The sequence below is a fragment of the Calonectris borealis genome, chromosome 10, assembly GCF_964195595.1.
Source record: "Calonectris borealis chromosome 10, bCalBor7.hap1.2, whole genome shotgun sequence".
NCBI classification, from domain to species: domain Eukaryota; kingdom Metazoa; phylum Chordata; class Aves; order Procellariiformes; family Procellariidae; genus Calonectris; species Calonectris borealis.
The window spans coordinates 18,376,699-18,398,885 of NC_134321.1; the positions used below are offsets into that span (position 1 = coordinate 18,376,699).

At 41.4% G+C, this 22,187-nt stretch overlaps 1 long non-coding RNA gene across 1 annotated transcript in view; it reads right to left on the reverse strand.

Annotated features, from left to right (window-relative positions):
• Positions 1–7,148: 7,148 nt before the first annotated feature.
• The window catches only part of LOC142086307 (uncharacterized), an 85,447-nt gene continuing 70,408 nt past the window's right edge, over positions 7,149–22,187 (reverse strand). The window contains exon 8 of the long non-coding RNA XR_012675079.1: positions 7,149–7,467. This is a non-coding gene — a long non-coding RNA (uncharacterized LOC142086307). The remainder of the gene's footprint in view (positions 7,468–22,187) is intronic.

The following is a 22,187-nucleotide window of genomic DNA, read 5'->3' on the forward strand; positions in this document are numbered from 1 at the left end:
CTGACTATATCCTTTATAAATTCATAAATCCCGAGTAGGACGGTTTTCCTATTATGGCTGCAGTATTGTTTCAGCGGTGTAACCCGCGTTGCTGAAGGAGGGACAATAAATCGTGAGGCTGTGAAATCCATTGTGTTTATATATGAGGCTGCTTTTGGTCTCCATTTCCTAGTCACAAATAAACTGAGATCTTTTGAGTTTGCCACAGGGATATTTATAGATTGCAAATGGTGACACATTAAATCAATTGGCTTCTATATTTTCTCCAGGATATTTTATTGTTTCCTGCAAGTCAATGAATATTTTCCCCATCCTACAGACTCTTTTCCATGTGGAGAAAGTCTGGATGAGCTTAGGCTTTCTTCACAGTCTTCCTTTATACTTATGAGGCTGTGATTTATACATGTACACCCATGCCCTTCTTGCAGCAGACAGAAGCAGCATGAGAAACTGTATTTGTTATATGGCTTTTCTGTCACTTTTTTGTCTTTTACCTACTAATGCCTCTCCTTGGAGTTACTTATATAACATTCACAGAAATCCCTATTATAGCATTTATAATAATGATTATTCAAAGGTTTTTTTGAGAGTTTTTGGCAGTACCATTGTATCTAGGATGTGGTCCTGGCCCAGGACTAGAGGTGTTAGACACGGTCTCATCCCAAAATAAGGACTTTCTGAGATCTAATCACCATAGTTATAAAGCAATACACAGGAGATGCAGCCAGATAGTCATATACTCTCCTCTCGTCCCCCAAAGTTAAATATCAATAGTTTTAGAGGACCACAGCAGGGAACATCTCCCACTCTAAAAATCACTCAAAAACTTAGGAAGAAAATTAAATCCATGAAACTTACCTGAGCTGTGTGCCAGCTGAGTGAGGGAACAAAACAAAAAAACAATTTGTTTTTTAAAACAAATCAACAATTGTGCTGGGGAATGGAATCATTCCGTAAATTTAAAATCAAACAAAGAAGATAGAGAACAACATAGAAGGTATCAGTAGCTAACTTGATGGGAACACCACCAAAACAAATTAATATCTTTTCTTTCATCTCCTGCCAATTGTGTCTTTAAGTAGTGGACATTCAAAAGACAGGATCTATCTGTGCACTGTATATACTTTGGGATACCGATATAATTGTCAGGTAGTGTGCATGGACTGGTCTGTGGTGCTGTGGGACCTATTCAGCTTCCTGAAGAACAAAAAAACCCAACTTCTGTTTCTTTATTTTCTTCCCTGGTGTGGCGATGCTACCAAAAGCGTATATCAGGATTTTCTCCAAGTTTTGCAGCAATCCTGTCCACAGCAGCTATATCAGCAAGACTAATTCACCAGGTGCCGATGAGAAGCTAAAGTGTTTGGAAAGTGGTGGTTCTTTTTTTGCCCTTTTATTCACATGCTCAAAACGGCAATAAAGATTCAGGATTTTTATTTTGTTCTGTTAAAGTACATGCATTTATGCTTAAAGACTTGAAACAAATTCTGCTTACTGCTGAAATAGCTTTATGTTCAAATTAGTAAAATATGAGAAATGTATTGTTGGATACTGTAGCTTGTCCTTCTGCTTTGACTTATTTACTACTTTTCTGCAGTACTAAGTAAGTTTTACCAATAATTCTGTAACTCTCTGCAATCATACTTCTACATGCAAATTTTGGTGTTCAGATCTTGCCTTTTCTGTTATAGGCTTGAGCAGGATGTCTAAAGAATATCTAGAGCCGCAACACAGACAAATCTGTTAAAAAAGAAGGCAAAAAGCTCTTTAATTTCTTCTGCATCTGTCAAAACCAGAGCTCCACATTACACAGAACACCAGTGACAGGAGCAGGAGAAGAAATATAAAGTGCAGTTCTGTGCTCAGGTTAAGTGAGAAGCGATTAACATGTTTTCCCAGTCCGATTTTGAAGTTTGAAGCTCTAGTAATCTTCTGGCATTTGATTAATCCTTTTATTTCTAGAGCAATGGTTGTAAAGATCAGAATTTAGACAGGACTACAAATGATGCAAGATTAGCAGGCCTCTAACTCATCATATAAAGGACAAGCTGTTAACACGGTATAAATAGGTCTAGCAACACAGGAGGCTAAGAAAGCCTGAAGATACTGAACAAGGACCAGCAACACCCATCCAGGCTCCAGCAGTCATCATGCCATGGCAGCGGGGTGCAGAGGGCTCCCCTTACCCAGCTCTGCACTGGGAGCAGAGCACCGTGCCAGGAGGTGGAATAAAACTCTTCCCCATGGCAGGTGGTAAGACCAAGGCTGCAGCACCGGACTGGGGCTCATGGTGATGCTGCCTCTGACAGTGCAGAGCACCAGGGGCACAGCTCACAGACCCCAGCCACAAACATCTTCACTCTTTAGAGACTAAAACCTATTTTGGTTATTAAAAGCCAGCACAGTTCACCAACAGAACACGCTGAAAGATGCTCAGGAATTAATAACATCAGGAAAGTGTCCTCTTACTGCAACCTAACAATGCAGATTTAGACACCTCCCTGTCTGAGGACTCACCAGCCCCATCATTCCCACACCCTAGTGCTCTGCTGACCTTCCAGCAGTTCCTACGGCAAGAAGCTGGAATAGATGTTGCAAACTAAAATGATCAGAAACTGATTTGGGCTTAAATATATAAAACGCAAACATTTCTCCTACCTCTAAAAAAAAAAAAAAAAAATCTGCTGCTGTTAATCTTCTTCCCAGAGAGCAGGGCTTTGCACATCTTACCCCTAACTCAATAAAGTTCTCACTAAAATTTTAACTGTTACAAAAGATCTTTGAGTCCTTACTCTGTTTTATCATCATCAATTCCAAACATACACATCTCTCGGTAGCATGTTGTAAGCTCAGGGAAAGATGAGCAGAGAGCAGTGGTAAAGCTGTTGCTGTAAGCATGATACAGTTCCTTAACACAGAAGAAACTGGAGGATCCTAAATAGCTCTGTGTCCTATTTCAGAAGGACATAAACCCAAAGGTCCCTGCCTGCTCCCCGCGCATCACAACACTGGGTATTTAGGTTTCAGGGAAGCAAGGTGTGTTGAAGTCATTGAAGAATGAGAATGAATAGCACATTCAGTTTCTCTCTGAAATAGCTGCAAGTTACTTGTAAGAAAAGATAGGATGTTTCTGTGGTTGTCTACACAAAAACTTTGCTTTAATTTTAACTAAATTAATGGAAACAATTTAATCAGTGCGAAGGCCAAGCTGGGCTGCTGTTCTAAAAGTTTATCTTTTGCTGAAGTCATCTTTCTGCCTGCTGACATATCAAACAGGGCAACAGTGTCAGCAGAGGATGTCCTGGAGGAGGCAAAAGAGAATTGCCAGAGAAGACATCATGGGAAGAGAGAAGAGAGCATCATGAAGGTTAACAGACAGTAGGAGAGAAGGTGGGTAGCGGGAAAAAGCCTTAAAAATTCTAAGAAAATACAAAGCAGCAGATAAACATACAGGGAAATAAGAAAGGGCAGCAGGAAAAAAGAGGAAATAGAATAAAGAGAAAGTTGAAACAGTGGGTTGATTTACCAGGTGGTGTTCTGTGCTGTAGACAATACAGTTGTGCTGTAGATTAGTTTAGCCTAGGACATAAAACGCAGTGGAAGTTGCAGAAGAACCTATTGTTCACAGGTTGATTGGTTTCAAGTATCCAGCAAGAAGCCAGGAATATCTGGACACATTGCATCCTTTTTTGAAATACCAATGGCCTCTAGGAGAGTTGGAAAGTTAGCACTAGCACAATAATAATTCAAACAGATTGAATCTCTCTTGCCTATTCCCAGTGAGCTCCCAGACAACATGCATGCAAAGCATGCAGCACAGCAGAAATCCCGTCTACGCTGAAGCAGATACAGGCATTTACATGGGAAGTTTTAACTTCAATCAGTTGGTGCATTCTACAAAAACAAACCAAAAAGTAAAACAACAAAAATTAAAATGTGTCCAGTGTGCTGCAAGAACAAACTCAGTACCTCCTTCCCAGGTTTGGATGCACATCTGCCTGTTGGGAGGCTCAATCCTTCCTCCTGAACATGTTCTGACTCCCAGGACTGCCTCCCGTCCACTGCCTGTTGCAACCACCTTCTTTCCTGCATGGCCCAGCACTCCCAGTTGGCATCAGAAGTGTCTGTGTATAAGGACAGGAATGAAAGCTGTCCCTTTCAGCTTCCTGCTTCTCTCCTAAGTGCACACAGAAGTGGAAGGGGGGGGGACCTTTGCTGCAGGCAGCAGGGGCTCAGCACCTCTGCTTCTCCTGTATCCTTTGCCTTTCCATCTGTCAGGGGATTTCCAGCTGCAGCAGACACAGACATTAAATTCTAGGCCCAAAAAGGGGCAGGCAAAGTGAATGCAGTTTGAATTTTGGACTGGCTTTTTAGCCATGTCCTTCCCAGAGATAGTGCAGGCACCTTCAGGTCTTCTTCTAATTGCAGACCTAAAAGCCCTACTCTCACCTCCCAATAGTCAAAGTGAAATTAGCTACTCTGTAAAGCTCTAAAATGCAGCCACTAGACTGAACTCACTTTCAAAGTCCCTGCTAGCAACTGATCTCTGCAGGAAAAGTACTTGTATTTCACTCCAATTTTCAGGTATTTGTAGAGTACAACAATAGGAGGCGAAAGACACAGGTGCTTTGTACCAAAAATACTTTGCACATGCACTGTTGTGTTCAGCTCACACAGAAATTCCATGTTTAGATAAAGATGTTTTGATAAAGGGGCAAAAGGATCTGTTGCAGGTACAGAAACAAACTGCTGAAAACCCAGGGAGATGATAAGAGCCGAGTCCCCTGAGCTGTAGCGCTGTGCTTGAAGCACAGCCTCTTTGCTAAACGGATCGGGGAAAGGTTGCTTTCCTTACACCACCTCGAAGCAGCTGATTTGAACACCACTGTATCTTTTCATACAGACAAGAAATTAGGTCAAAACTTTCTAGGAAATTTCTGCCGCCTATTTTAGAACACAGTTCAAAAGATCAAAGGAGAGAAATTCTATAGAAACCCGTATGCAATCTCATGTGGAAATGAAACATTAACAGGAAGAAATCTTGTGACTGAATACTGCTGAGCTGACATCCAGGGGCTTATCTTTTTAAAAACCTCAGCACAGCTCTGCAAGGCAAAGAAAGCGAGTAAACTTAAAAAAACCCCTTCCATCGGCACCCACCCCAAGGACAGAAACACCATTCATTTTGTTAATATTATGGCATCGTTTCTCCCTGCTCCCATCTCCACCAGCAACTTGGCTGCAAAGAGCCACATTAGCCTTTTACCAACAGTAACAAATCTTACCCGAGCAGCGGAGTTTTTATCAGTAGTTAGAGCTCCTCGCTTATATTCAGTATTAAAGTGTTCTTTCTTCTAAAGCACTATTTTGATTAGATGATCTCTTCCTTGAGAAAGAAAAAAACACTTAGGGCCAGATTTTTAAAAAGCTATTAGGCTCCTGCTTAATTTAAATGCATAACAGCAGGCAACTCAGCCTAATTCTCTACTTGAGCACAGAGTCTCCTGATTTATACACACAAGTGGAATAGCTTTTGTGGATGCATATTTTGCCTCTTGTTTTATCCTCATGTTTTAATAACTTACCTTTACTTATGATTTTCTTAATTCAGACTTAAATTACACAAATAACCATTTAGCACACAGACTGCATTGACCAATTTCCTCTGTTGCTATGAAAATAGAGTTCATTGGACTCCCTTTATTCCAAGTCATCTTGTGGTGCAGGAGTTTTGGACCAGTCCTACGTTTGAGAGAGAAACCTGGCTCTTGTTGCGAGTCACGGAGGGGGAAAAAGCAGAGGGTTTAGCTCCACACATCATTACCTCCTCCCAAACAGCCAGAGGGAACACTGAATCTCACAGTAAGACAACTTCTATCGCTGATATATCTTCTTGCAATTTCCACGCTGATCTCTCCATAGATTCCTTTGATTTATGAGGTCATTTGTCTGTTGACAATTGATTGAATTAACTACTCTAGAAGAGCATTTCTGTCCCAGAGCAGGGGAGGTTTTTTAACCCTTTTTTGCTAGCTGTAGTTAAAACCAAGTGATTGGACGTGCAGCTCATCTCTATGTGATGGCTACACTTCAAAACATTCCAGAGACGTACAACTTTCTTTAAAAGATTCAAAAGAGACAAAGATCTCCTTGATCAGGTGAATAGTGTTTTTTTGCACTGAAGAGAGTAGCAGGTTGCAGGATGTAATATTAGGTAATATTTCCTAAGCATATAATCACTGCTGATTGTAATTTATATTGGAATACAGCTCAGCTAGCATCAGTTTCCAAAACATTTCCACCTGATCATGCAACTCTTCCTAAAAGGACACCAGAAAATTAAGCTCCTACTGAGAATGAGATTACCACCTGAGGATAGCGTAAACATACAAAATAACATGGATCGGACACTAATTCTGCAGACTTAGTGGTGCACAGACCCCAAGCCACAGATAAAAACTCTAATAGACTGGGGCTGTGTAACCTGAGTAGGGACAATTCCTAATACTGTGGGCAAGTAGGGACTGAGCATCGCAGAAATGCCAAAGGGGATGTCCTAACGCTGACGGACTTGCATTCAACATTGTGTGGATTGCTTCATAGATTTACAACCCTAGATAGGTGGTGGGGAACAGGACCCAAAAGAAATGGTTAGAGGAGAGAGTAGGAAAGGTGAACTTTTCACTTGTACAGCTACAGTTGACCACAGAACACCACCAGTGTTGTTTAGGCAACCACTGACTATGCAACCAAGGCTAAGGGTTACATTTAGTCTTCCTAGAAGGATGTTGCTCAGTTAAGTGCCTCCACTTACTATATTTTCAGTAATGCATGGGTTGGATAATAACAGAAAGGGTCAGCCCAGAGCAGCTTTATCTGGTAATGATCCTTGTTCATACCGGGGTCCCCACCAGCGGGGAACAAGACCTATACTTCCTTGAAACTCAGCAACTTACCCTTGAACAAGACTTGTCCTTGCAGGTTGGGTTCTTAATTGCCATGTTATTACTGTTTCTTAATGCCCTTGAACTTACCAGAATTTCAACACTCGCATTCTTTTCTTTCATCTATTTCTGTAAAATTATGCTATCTAAGTTTTTCTTTCATGCAATATTGTATTACCTCTTTTGAGACATTGGTTGTACTCCATCATTAACGTTCTCAGTGCATTTTTTTCTTTAGAAACAGTTCTTTGGACTATCTTGTTTTTTCTGGCATTGATTCCCTGATTTTTTTTGTTGTTGTTGTTCACAGCTCACTTCTCAAGGCCAAAACTCCACAGGCAGGATTTCTATCAATTTTAGTTGGAGTTCTCACCTGATTAGAAGCTGCAGCAGAAAGTTTTATAATCGCACCCAGAGCGTGAGGTTTCAGCTTCTCCTGACGGATCACTATTTCCAGATTTGATTTCAGTCCAAAGTGTGCATTGCAAGTTGGAATTAAAAACCGGTTCATTTTCAAAATTCCCTGTAAAGGAGAAGGCACTGAAATAAAAATGGTAAAAAATTCTTCCCCTCAGATTAATACTGAGGTAACTTGAAACACTGGTTTTTATTTAATTGTTTATGTTTCTTATTTGACCTGGCTGTATGACACACCAGTAACAGTATTACTTTCTAATCACAGCATCTAATCACAGTATAAAAATATTTCTTGGTAATGCATAACAGTTTTTCTGAGCTGAGAATAAAATGTAATGTTCATCTGCCTACAATATTTAAAGTAAATAAAAATGAAATACACTATTGGGATTACACCATATGAGATGATTGGAAATGCTGGCGTGATTTGACATGTAACAGCCCACTTTGCTGGTATTAGCAGGCCGTGAAATCATATAAAAAAAGTAATAAAACAGAAGAAAAAATAATGAGTTTCATAAGAAAAATGCACTTTTTGATCTTTTCTCAAAAAGAAACTTTCTGTTCTGCATTTTGTCCCACACCACTTTTAGGGTTGTTAAGGAGGAGCCTTTTCACAAACTGCACTAATTAGTCAGTAAAGTAATGAAACCCTTTGCAGACCAAGCCTAACTGAACCAAAATCTAACTGGCAGTTAGCTGATCCCTGACTCTGTTGGCTTCTTCAGCTTCCGCCTGTGTTGGCCGCTGTTCAGTCTCTATCAGACAGCTCAACTGGTGAAGTTTTGCAGCAATTCCAGCCATGGTTTAGCTTCACCACATGCCCACGTTGTGACCAAACTGGTGACATTGTCCTACAACCCCACTGGTAGTCAGAAATCCTCCTGGGGCAGCTGAGATGCTGAGGGTGAGGAAACCAGGGCCACTGATGGACATGACACCCTGTAGATGAGGGCAGGCCCAGGCCTGGCGTGCACTGCAGACTGGGTGGATCCAGCCCCTTGGACTGAACGGGTCACTTCTGTCTCTCCGGACAGCCTACAGTGCATGATGCATAGCAGAAGAGGTCTTGGGGTTGCTCCGCCTTTGCCTGTTCTCTACCCAGATGTTTAGCAGGTGAAGAAGGACAATCGTCAGTCTTTGCTGCTGTCTGTGCTGTTCAAGAATTAAATGATTTCATTGTATTACCCTTCACTTACAGACAAGTGCCTGTTGGCGCTACAACACGGGAGCCAAGGAAGGAGGAAGAGAAATAATGACGGAAACTGCCCCAAATGAAAGCAATGCAGTTAATGATCAACAATACACTGAAATCACTACAGCTGAAAATATGTTTTCCTTCCATTGAATAGTCTATTCATTAGAAGGAACTTAAATTTCACTGGCTCTCAGGTACTTTCTCCCAGCTAAGACTTTTAGACAAGATCTGGGTTACAACATCCCCATGGAGGTCTTACGGAGTTATGGTCCTACTCCCTACTGTCGGCTTTTGAGATGGACGTAATATATCATAAAATTAACTTCTTTTGAGGTATTTCTCTTTGTGGTATTAAGACAATATTTCATCCTGCAAAGAACACATACACAGAATTTTTGCTCCACGGACTCCTGAAGAGTTTTCTGTGGAAATGATTCAAACTTTTTAAACATGACACAAAAGCCTTTTACTTCATGGATCTGAGTATAAAACATACGAGGAGCTACAGAGACCTGCTACCTGAAATGAGGGAAAGCAGTTAGATTTCACAAGATAAACTGAACTGGCCAAGTCTATCAGTTGAGGGCACATCCAGGAGGATACCCAGTTGCTGAAGGAGCTCATTTGGACAGACAATGGTTTCCCACCTGCACTGACCAAAGGCTCCAACACCACGGGAAATAATGTCCTCTCAGCCTGAGCTGCCACTTCAAAAGTAGCCAACAGCAGAGAAAACCAATCCAGAATATTTCTGTAGGATAAAATGGAAACAGTCTCTTTTTTAAAACTATTGCATTCTCTCTAATGTCAGAGACATTTCATCAACGTTTTGTAAAAGCACACAAAGTCATTTGGTCTGAAAAGCACCACATCAGTACATTCTGGCTTTCAAACATGCATTTTTCCACAACCATCATTTTTATGCATGCAGAAACTTCAAAGGAAAAGATTAGAAGAAACAACACTTTTTATTCCTCCCCTATTTTATCTATCATCAGGATGGTAATCTTTAATACCCACTGCAACTTCCGCTTCAGTCAGCACTGAAGCAAATGAGTATTATCTGCTGAGTAACATCATTATTTCATCAGCAGTTCCTCTGTTTCATTTGGAAGCTCCTGACCGAGGCACTGCTCCCGCCTTGAGCCTGGTTAGTGCATTAGCCCTGGCAAGATCACAGCAAAAGTCGTATGAGCAAAGGTCCTCAGAAATGGAAATTACTCCATGAGCTTTTAATGCAAATAAGAAGAGGTCAGTCAAAATAAGCACCCACAGGAAACTAATTGGAAGTGAAATATGGACTCAAATGATAAAATATAGCTCAATTTTATACAGCTTGATGCTCACATGCATTTATTTCTAACACCCAAGGACAACAGTATGAAAACATCAGCCTAAGCAGCTGGTTTGCACTTTTCTTCCTGTCTGTAGTGATACCTTTCAAGCACAAAGAATCAGCAAAACCAAAATGATCTCAGGTGGGTAACATTATCGCTTGAATCATTTCATTAGAACTTCAAAATATTTTATTTAAGTAACGTCACAGTCCTATAGGCATCATTGACTGAAGTGACTTGTTAGCCTATAAAATCTGAACACACGACAGACACGAGGCTTTTAGACACAACAACAGTTATTAAAATTCGGGAAAAACATACAGACATTTGTGAGGATGAGGACAAGCAAGCCCACGTGGTGCTTTATTGCCAGTTTAGGACCCACATGGAGCACAGAGAAAGGTATTTTAAATTAGGACTGTTAATAGGCCCAGTTTGCTTCAAAAATTTACAAATTTTGCAGTGAACCTGCCCAACAGTGAAACTGTGTTACTGAATGGATGGAGGAAATGGGGGCTGCAGGCTCGCACCTAACCTGGAAGTGCAGGGAGGTACCAAAGCAGCAAACAGCAACACCACCGAGCTGCAGGGCTTACAGCTCCCTCCAAGGTCTGCAAGATTAAGAGAAAGGACCAGCCATACTTGTGTGAATTCTTAAGAAATTGTGGAAATTAATTCCAAGCTAAATACAGACCTCCGTTTGACAGCTGACCCATAGCTATGTTAGAGCCTAACCTAAGACATGGAATTCTCTTATACAACTCAAATGCTTGTAAGTGAAAGTGTGCTGCTGAGGCTGCTCCTGCCCTTCCAGCAGCCTCTTCTCCCTTCCCCAATCCTCCAGTACAATTAAAAAGAATGACTGGACTGAAGCAGTGTTGGGGCATAGAGAGAAACCACTTCTGTGTTCTGCTAATAAGTCATGGGCCAACTTTCAAGCAGGTGCACATGTAACTTGAAAAAAGAAAATAAGAGCAACATGCTGGCACAGCTCTCCTTTGGAGAGGTCACAAACTGCTCTCCCTTCCAGCAGGTGAAAATCATGCCAAGGGAAGGGGGCTTAGCACCTGCAAAATACTGACTGATCATGGTGAATATATAAGCATCTGTTTTCATGCACCAGATAATTGGGTCCTTGGGAAGCAAATTAAAAACACGAAGAAAATCTCTAAAATTCAGATTTTGTTTTAAGCCACTCACTTTTTGCCAGCAATCATTTTATAGAAGAGCAGTGACCGAGTACAGATGCAATTGCAGTTGTCCTGTCAAGCAACCATCCATATTTCTTGGGTCCTATTCCTCTCTAATGGGCATCGTTTCCCAGAGATCACGGTGTCAAAGCACTACCACTTTTTACTGTAATCTTTTTTTTCACCTCTTCTTTCTCCCTGCACCCACTGAAATCTGTGTGAACACCTAAAAATATGTATGGCTTGGCAGATCTACGCTGGGGCTCCTCACACATCAGCAGTCTGCCTAAGGCGTTGTGTCCAAAAGCTGAACATCATTATAAGTTATCCAACTAGCTGATAAAAATGTTACTTCATTTTTGTTTCCATGCGTTGATTTCCCCCTTGATGTGACAGCCCAATCTCCCACTCACTCACTGTCAGCTGCTGTTTTCTATTTGATGCTGACATCCAGTCACTCAGTCTTTTCAATACACACCGTCATTAGCATTAAATGTACACTTGCTATGGGTTTGGCATGCTGAAATTGCTCAGGAAAACTTTATTTCTTTAGTTTAAAAATAATCTAAAATATTTCTTCATTGTTTAAGGTAATCACTTCCCCTTGGCGAATGACATCATGCTGTCTTTTATATATGTATACTGTATATTGCAAACAAATATATTGCATATATTTATATTTTATATATATATCTGTATTTCATGCCTTTTATATATATAAAGCCAAAATCTTCAGTGACCACTTGCAGTCACTATGGATTCCTGACCACCCATCGGAAGTCTGCACTCAACTGCTCACCAAAGCCCCAGTAAGGCAGGTGCCCACCTTCACCCTCGATGCCTCTAAAGTTCATTAGCAGACCTAGCTGGAAAGATATGCTTTCCTTCCTCAGCTAAACAACCCATCAAGCTTAAGGCCTGTATTCTTGCTGGGATTCAAACAGGCGAACCAGGAGGCACTGCAAGTCATCTGCAGATAATTGCATCTTAAAAGAAAATCAGCATTCATAGACTGAACATAGTGCATTTGTTTGATTTGATGTTTCAATTCTCTGCAGAAAACTGGGAATGCATAAAGCACTGACATTTTGATTGCCAGGGTTGACTGTGTTTTCTGCGTGGTAAAGTTGGTCTGATATGTCAAAGCATTACAGCCAGATTTTTGGATAATGGGTTTTCTGTTAGTGACTGATGTTCCTTCCTTGAGCTTTGCATCTAAGTAAAGCTTTTGAGATGGTCTTTCTTTCTACCCTCCAGTTATCCCAGCCCAGTCATTCCCCAAATGGTTAAAGCTATCCTGACTCTTCATACAAGATAAAGGGTATGCGCATCTGAAGACCAGATTCAGCTTGGCTGCTGAGTTCAATCATCCACTGCTGGGAAAGCATCAACATCACGTGCATTCTTTAAAAAAAAAAAAAAAAAAAATTTTGAAGAAGGAGCAGGTGCTTCCACTCCCAGTGCCCATCTTGACACACCTTAAAAAGCCTCATTTTCTGAGGATAAACATTGAGTCAGTTTAAGATTGTTAATTCCTTTATATTCCATTTTCTAAACTTTCCATAACATTCAGAAATCTTTCGCAAGGGAATAAGTAAATCGAACTTTTTCTTATAATCTCATAATACGTGCTCTAGGTAAGTTCTGATCACTCTCTGCTCCTTAAGGGGCACTTATCACATCCCAGTGATGACCCTTACACGTCCTCTTCAAAATAGTGAATGATAAAACAATGCAGTCATGATGAACAGTGTTATAGTGAACAAATAGTAAGTATGATTAGAAACAATGGTTAAGGTAACTGTCAGATCTGGAGAACACCTTACTGAGAGTCAAGTTACAAAACATATCTTCATCAAACAATGACTTGCCCCCACAACAGCACTTTTCACCATCTCTATATGAAACCACTGTCAAAATTGTTTTGTTTTTTAAGGTTCTGGAATCACTTAGCATTTAAAAAGTACTTGGTTAGAAGAAAAAAATGAGGCCAACTTCCCTGGTACAAACCTTTTGGAATTTTTAAGAAAAAGAGAACTATATTGGACAGTGTGAATTTTGCATATATAAGTGTGTTTTTGGAAATTTGCAGTTTCCAAATGTCGTGATATGCTCAGTATTACTCTTGATGCCTGTAGCTACAGGTTGTCAAGAGAGAGGAAATGGCAACAGTCAGGCAAACAGCAAAAAAGTCAAATCCAATAGCAGTAACCCGCTATTACCGTCTGTCACTTACACAAAAACAAGCAAAGATGAGCACTGCAGCCAGACTACCAGGAGATATACTTCTTTACAGATGGTGGGCAAGACAAGCAGAGAGCCCTTTGAGAGGTCTTGCAGTCTGGACCTGATCTTTACTTTAATCCAAAATAGCCTGAACTATGTGGTATTTGGCATGCTAGAAAAATCCCAGGTTTTACAGGATTTTTCACAAGGATATGCTTCCTGTACAGAGGAAGGTGAACAAAAGTTCCTGTTGCTGCTGCTGGGAACTGAGTCCAGCAAAGGATGTGCTTGACAGCAAAAGAGATTTCTATCATGGCTCTCTCAGCCTAGGGAAAATTACATTTTAAGTCTAAAACAAAGGACTGAAGGTCAAATTGCAAAAGAGCTGGTATTCATAATTGTGAACAGATTTTAAAAGAGTTCCATGTATATGGGCTGAGTACTTCTGAGTTTCTGACCACAAAACCAAACACTAAATTTTTATAAAAGCTCTGATGCCTCAAGCCATGCTACAGCCTATATTAAAATATCTTTTTAATATTTCAAGGTTTTCTCAGTGCCAAGCTATTAAATGTGTAGACTGATTTCCTCAGAGCAAAATCCCTCCCCAAAAACCCAGACAGAATGTCAATCAAAATAGTTAATTACTAACCAAAAAATCCCAGTAATTGACTGCATGGATTTTAATTTTATGAGATAGAGTTATCCTTATGAGAGCTCTCCAAGCTGAGGTTGGAGAACAATGGCTCCCTGAACATGAAAGCTTTTTCCAAATCACAGCAGAGATGGTAAGGTTGAATTTGACCTCACTGGCTCCAACAAAAATTCAGGTTATGTCCATAAAAATGAGTGAGAAATAGGTAACAAAAGGGGTGACACAAGAGGAGGAGGGGTTTTTTGAGGGACCCTTTTGCAAAAAGCTACAGCTAAAACTGCCTTGGGCCTTTCATCAGAAATGGTCTCTAGGAGGTAAACAGTTTAGCAGACTGCTATCTACAAAGAATCACTACAAAAGCATCTTAAAAGTCATTATTACACAGAATTCTTGCATATTGTTTCTTCCCTGCCCAGCAATAATTGGTCTCAAACAGGGAACAGTGACAACGCAAGTCCTCCACGCCAGGTGATAGGTATTCTCACAAAGAACGGCAGTACCCATTGTCAAAATTTTGTCTCAAGTTTCACACTTGGATTTTTTTCTAGAGACCCTGCATTTATGTAAGAATCACCAGGAGGGTATTTTAAAACTATTATTAAGGTTCAAAGTTGTGGTGGAAAGCTCTGAAGTGTAACACAGAATAAAAACTGCATTGCCAATGCTCAAAGCCCAAAGGCTAATTAAAAGGCTCCACCAGCTTCTGGCTGCAGAGCAATGCCGATTTCGACTCCTCCACGTGCAAGGTGCCCCACTCACAAGCGCAGTCCTCCTGCTCTGAGCTTTGGCATTCAGCGTGATGTTAGCGCTGAAAGGGGAGAGGACCCAGAAGAGCCATACTGAGATTTGCGTGCCATGTCCATCACCTACAGCACCAGCGTCGATTATCCATGATGTTGCTTGTGCTGGTTTTGGCTAGGATAGAGTTAATTTTCTTCACAGTAGCTCGTACGGGGCTGTGTTTTGGATTTGTGCTGGAAACAGCGTTGATAACACAGGGATGTTTCGTTCCTACTGAGCAGTGCTGACACAGAGTCGAGGCCTTTTCTGCTCCTCACCCCACCCCACCAGCGAGCAGGCTGGGGGTGCACAAGAAACTGGGAGGGGACACAGCCGGGACAGCTGACCCCAACTGACCAAAGGGATATCCCATACCATGTGACGTCACGCTCAGCATATAAAGCTGGGGGAAGAAGGAGGAAGGGGGGACGTTCGCAGTGATGGCGTTTGTCTTCCCAAGTCACCGTTACGCGTGATGGAGCCCTGCTTTCCTGGAGATGGCTGAACACCTGCCTGCCGATGGGAAGTGGTGAATGAATTCCTTGGTTTGCTTTGCTTGCGTGCGCGGCTTTTGCTTTCCCTATTAAACTGTCTTTATCTCAACCCACGAGTTTTCTCACTTTCACCCTTCCAATTCTCTCCCCCATCCCACTGCAGGGGGATTAAGCGAGCGGCTGTGTGGGGATTAGTTGCCAGCTGGGGTTAAACCATGACACTGCTATTCCAAGAGTCTGGCTGCAAAGCAATCCAAAGCTAAGAAGAAACTGCCATTCTGAAGCTAAATAAAGTCTGTTCTTTGAAAATTCAAAACCGGGACAGACAAACCATGGCACTCCCATACCAAATGGAGCAGTATGGGTATTACAGCAATTACCGCAGGATATGGAGCGATGCTAGACAGTCTTCCTTTCAGCTGGTGGGCACTGGCAGGCAGATTTTCTCCTAATACAGAACTCACTTTCAGATATACCTATGCGTCTCATTCAGTGTCACCTTCCTTTTCTCACAGATATTGTTTTAGAAGTGTTTAAAGATGAGTAGTTTTGCCTAGGTGTCCGTAAAGTAAGCTAAGGAGATTTCTAGTAACTCCCCCCACCCCCCTTAAAAGGTCATTACCTAGAGGCTGGATAAGCTGAAGCAGCTCTTACTAGAAGCAGCCGAATACCTTTAGATTTTTACTAGTCACAGCACCAGGTAACTTCAAAATTTTGAAGTTGTTTATCCCCTCTTGGTTATGCTATTTGGTTCAGCATGGGGTTTTTATTGTTTCCTTAACAATTTGACATACCTCCATGAGCTAAAAATAGCAAACTGATAGTGCATCCATCAGCGGTGTTTCCTAGAGAAAACTGCACATACTGAACGTTTGAATCCTATGCAGTGATAGGCCAAGCCTATGCACTGTCCTCTGCTGGAGTATCACTAATTTTGCCCACTTTACCTTTTTTTCCTCTTTTATTGCAAACAAACTAGTAAAGCATGCCCGTGTTTTACTACACAGGTGGCCCTTCTCTGTATTTAGTACACCACACCCCAAAACCATGGATAAAAGGCTCAATAGATACAGTGTTGCCTGCACCGAGTGGAAATCTTTGAAGTACTGTAAGACGTATTTTAGGTCTGAAAGTTTGTCTCTGGAAACTTCAATGAAGTCCTTACATACAGATAATAAACAACTAATGCTCAGTGCTGGTGTGACTGACATGTGGCGATGTTCTCCGAACTGGACAGTTTCTCCAGCTGGAAGCTCACAGTAATAAAATTTATACCTTTGCTTCATGTCAGCAGCAACTGAAACAATGTGGGACTAATAAGTGGCAGGTTTAATTACAGCTCAGTTACTTCATTAAAACAGCTGTTAATTCAAACTGGAAGGAGAATCCATTCTTTTGGCTGCCCACCAGAAGTGCTCCCCACAAAAGGGGAGTTCTGCTCATCAGCTCAAAAGATCCTTTGAATGATGCACAGGAGAAAATTAACACAAGGAAATGCAAAGGAGATCCTGTTTATAGCTGGTACCACAGCTGGATTCCATTTGTGAAAGACTGACAAGAATATTTTAAACTCCCAATAAAATTTTAGGCAAAAGCAGAACATCTTGGAGAAATCACTTGAAATTTTGTACGCAACTGTTCTAGCTCACTATGCCATCCTAGTAGCTTTACAGGTGATATAATTCTGTACTTCATGTCACCATTCTCCTTTATGACCAAGCTATATATTTTAGGTAATAAAGCAGGTAATAGTTCCCCTCTGTTGGCCATTGCAGAGTATTTACAGAGCTCCACATAACAGTTTACTGCAGGATGTACAATTCGGGCATAGACACTTGCTCAGAGAAGAAACTGAAGGCAGAGAGACACCCAACTGATGTCTCAGAGATGCTTTGCTTCTGCTTTGGCAGAATAGAATAGAAAAGAAATTTCTATCCAAATAGAAAGTTTTCAAGTTTTCAATGAAAACAACATACTTAGAAAAAGGAGGGGGGAAAAACCCTAATGAAATCCCATTGATGCTAGTTAAGACCACCGAAAACATGCAGCAAAGGACATTTTTTGACCACAAGATTTCAAAACAACAGTATCTACCACGTTATATATTTAATACGATGTAGCAAACCACGGACTTGAGGATCTATTATTTCCTCTTTTCTGGACAGGCAAAAGAGAGCCAAGCCTGTAACTTCTTAACCTCTGATACTGTCTATGTTATATCCTATCAAACAAGAATACTGCTTATACAGTGTGTGTATATATATATAAAGTATGCTGTATATATGATGCTCCAGCTCCCTCCACCTACCCAGAAAAACCCTAAAAGCTACTGTGCATTCTGCTGTAAATTAGAACATAGAAAAAAATCGTTCTCATTTGTCTTCACAACTACATACAGTTTATGTCGATGGGCAACGCCTAGGACCACATTTCAGCACAGCCAGGACTCTACCACACTGGGGTGATCACTAACCATGAATCCAGGGTCTCTTCCTGCATGTTTCCCACTTGCTGCAAAAGCCCCAGGCTCTGAAAGTGGAGGCAGGGATCTCGCAGAGACAAGCTCCACTCACTGCCCAACCAGGATTTGTTCCCTGATTCATCTGACACATGTAGCGAAGGAGCAGAGATCCCATGGAGGAAACAGCAGTAATTATAGAACAAGGCTAATCACCATGTGCCAGTTCAGTGAGGAATGTGCAATTTAGGAAACAAAAAGACATAGTTATTCACATAACTGTTCATACACACAACTACATTCAGCTAAACTTAAGCACACATGAACAACAGTTCTCAAATAGGACAGAGGTTGCAGGAAAAAGCGGCTCAAAGAGTGAGTGACTCAATTACCCAAAGGCAGTACTTGGCAGGGTTGAGCCTCCAATCAAACAGAGGGATTAGACAGTCAGGAGAAAAGTGGCATAGCAAAGAAAAACAAAATGAAAGGAAACAGAGATGAAATAAGATTCTCTTATTGATTTGCACTGAAGATGAATTACTTGGTTATCACTGCAGTTGTAAATGAAAGCCATGCCAAAGGGGTGTAACTTCTAAAGGAAAACAAATTAAATATGTTTTCTTCCTTGCTTTGTGTAGAGAATGTGCCTGACTTCAGAAAGTCACTGCAGCAAAAGCTGAAAAACAAATAAAACAAAATAAATGTGTCCTGCACAGGGAAAAGCAACTTAAAGTTGTGCATTTAGCAAATGAGTTCACAGCAGTCCTACAACTAGAATCATACACTTCTCACACCTAAGGGCATAGCAAGATTGCACAAATGAGGATTTCCAACAGAAACCAGCAAACTTGGCATCTCGAAGTCCAGATTGTCAGCAAGTGCTGAACCTCCTCCTTACACAGAAAACCTGCCCTGGGAAACCACAAGTCTAACACCCAAAGATGAGCCATGTGTGTAAGATCCTAACCCCATCCTCTGAAATCACGGAGAGGCTGTGTGGGCTAGAAGAGGAGAGACCAAAAGGAGAACAACTTCCAGTATTCTGTCCACTGGGCTGGTGCCAGGGAAAGACTCCTGCCTCTCACGTCCTTGACCTGTTGTTCACACCAGTACCGCATCAAAGGCGCCGGCAGTGCTACTCTGTTTTGTCATTGCTACTTCATAATTTTTCATAAACGAAGCCAGATACTTTAGTGATAGCGAGTCCGACTTACCAAACACATTGTACACTCACAAATGATCTGAAAACTGTGTTGGTTTTGGTGCCGATTAGACTTCCTATGGCTGAGAGTGAAAGCCCAGTTGATGTGATATGCAGGGAGTCCTCTCTCCAAAAGAAAACAAGTCTCTAACCCAGAACTACAAGATAATGGACTTCAAAGCTGTGCGGTTTATGCATGGAAAACCTGTCACTGGTGTAGGACTGAAACCTGCTTATCTTGGCCTTTCACATGGTGTAATTTGACAGAGCCCATAGCACGTCTAAAGGGAAAGAGATGGAAATGCATCTAACTGTATTGAATTTATTTACTTATTTATTTTTAAATAGTGGCAGAAGTTACTCTCTTCAGCTTGTGAGCAGTCCCTGTAGAAGTGGATTAGTACATGGGGCACAGCAGGTAGTAGAAAGTAAAATCCTTTACAAGGTTTGCCCATGCTGGTCAGAAATATATCTGTAAGTTGAAGAAATCATTATACTCCTGAGAGTCCTTGGGTAGGAAATGAGTTTATCATTTGCTAGCAAATGATTTTGACCCTTCTGGCAAAGGTTAGAGGACAAAGATATGTTAACTGGAGTAATTTAAGTCAAGTGTAAAGTAACAAAGAGTTACATGGCCTTGGGGAAGAGTCTGAAGTCTTAGTTGCTGAAGATGTTTCAGCATTTGGTGGGGTTTACTATTTTAAGAACAAAATTATCATCATAAATTTCTGGGTTTTTACCTGGATGGGACTGGAACAATTTAAATCTCTTAATAAAGTTTATTGCCACTTCATCTGTCACTTGATACTTATATCACAACACTACACCAGGCTGCCAGGGTTATGTTGTCAGCTCTAATACAGATCATCTTTGTGATCACAGAGACAGCACTTGCACTCCGCTATAATCTTCATGGGTGTAACTGTAATTGAGTTTATTTTGGGGCTGCACAGCACTGTCCATTAAAGTTCGTGAAGAACTCAGGTCCTCAGATGGCTGGATGAAGTATGTCAGATAGAAATATTTTAATAGATTCCTCACTTTACCCCTATAATCTAAGACTTGTTTCAACAAGCAGGAGCTCCTACGATGGCCTCCTGCCACCTGCATGTCCCACTTGCACATGCAGCCCATGAGCAAAGCAAGTTTCAAAACCAACTTGTGTTTCCAGATCAGGATAAGGCAGCTCAAGCAGAGCCGAGAGCCTGGTCCAAGCATGCACCCTGCCCTGTGCACCCCCCACTCTCCCCTAGTCAAAGCCCCAAGGAGCCTGGCACAAAGTTGCCTTTGCAGGGAAGTGTCTGCCGCAAACACTTCTGACTGCATCATGCTGCCAGTGGCAAGCACTCCTCAAGTAGATTCTCCTAGAACCAGGATGGATGTTTCTGAGTGCCACATTTACTTTCTCCTCCATAAAAATCAGCCATATGAAGACAGTGACATGCAATGCAAAAATGAATAACTCACAGGAGTGTTACTCTCATAACAACTCACATAAACCAAACAGGCATCCTTGATATGGTAACATACTCCCCCGAGTGATCCCTCCTCAGCAGCTCATTGTGCCCATATCTCACAGTCCCACAGCTTTCCAAGGAGCTCCTTGTGCACGGCAGCACCTGAACATGTTGGGTTTCGCAGTCACCCACAGAGAAGTGCTGCCAGTCCCCAGCACAAGCATTAGCTTGGTGGAGGTCTCCTACTTGCCTGAGGGCTCCTGAGATCCTGTTTCATGCCGTGGAGGTGATATACTCAACATAGATGGTGAATTATCCATGTTATAGTGGACCAGAACAGCAGCATCTACAAACCTGTAGGCTGAGATGAGAGAGCTTGGGTAATCTCAACTGTTAATTCTATTAGTTCATTTTTGTTAAAGTGTTTTTTCCAAATGCCTTTGATTTTTAACAAAAAAAAATATCCCTCACTACAAACCTTTCCCAAGACCTAGCTCCCTCATTTCTCCCCCTTTCCTTCTACTCCCAAGTAATTCTAGGTACATTAGGAAACACATGCAACCAGATTTCTACCTGACTTCTCCAATAGTTAAGGTCTGGACAGGTCAGAAGATATTATTACCCAAATGATCAAGAGTTTGCTTCCTAATTTTATCATGCGTTGGCCTCTCCCATTATCATTTTGCTATGATATAAGACTACCACTTCCAATTGAAATACACTTTACTATAATACCCAAGGTAAGAGCTTGCTGAAGCAATACTTAAGTTCACTACCTTAAACAGTATATAACTGCTTTTTCAAATCTCAAATGGAAAGCAAAAATCCCTGTTGTGCTCAGATGCCTTGAACTTTGCTAATTCTCCATGTGCTACCCAGATTATTGCTCCTTACGTCAGGCATGTCAGATGAACATGTGTGGTCCTCTACTCTCACTCTGCAACATAATGAAAACCAGCTTACCTCACATCAGTTTCTAGAAGAGCTCAGCTATCTAAGGTTATCCAGGACTTGCTCTATTTTCTGCCACTAAATTAATGTTTGGGGGGGGAAAAATAGCATGTGAGAGATGCAAATATCATTACTGAAAACAACCAGTTAAGGAAGTTAACCCAGTATCACATACTGACAGCGTTTGAAGGCAATGCACAGAAAAGCTAAATGTTCAGTCTTGCTAACATGGTTTTGGAGGGTTATCTACAAGTAGGAAACACTGAAACAGAAGCTTGGGAATACGACGATTCAACTCTTACCCAAAATGTCAGCTAGCCAAGCCAGGGAGAGACATTTCTTCCTAATGCTGAGAAAATCCATCCTAGGGAAAGAGGTTATGTGCTGTTATTTTAAAATTGGCCTAAGTTCTCCCACAGTTTTCAGCTGAATGATTTTTCTTTTCAGGGTAGACTCACAAAATGGAAGAGGACAATAAACACCTTCTACTCAACATAATAAGGACATTTACACAGAATATGGAAAACCCAGACATTCATTCTCTGCCCGATTCACAACACGGATTTGAAACAAGTCTTCCCATTTCTTTCGCTTTGGAACAAGAGTGTGTCCCAAGGCTGTGCTGTGCAAGCTACTGAGCACGTCCTCCTGGTGAGCATGAAATGTCTCTAGAGAAGCCCCAAGAAGTGAATCCTTTAGGGCTGCCGCTCCGCAGCCCAGGGAAGCGGGAAAACAAAGCTTCAGGACCTCTCTTCCAAGGTGGCAAGAAAGGCTCAGCCTCTCCACCGCTCATCCAGTTTATAACAAAGACTAATAGCTGCTGAGCTGGCAATGAAAAGAAAGTCTCCCTGGCCTGATTAGAGCATCTACTTAACAGGC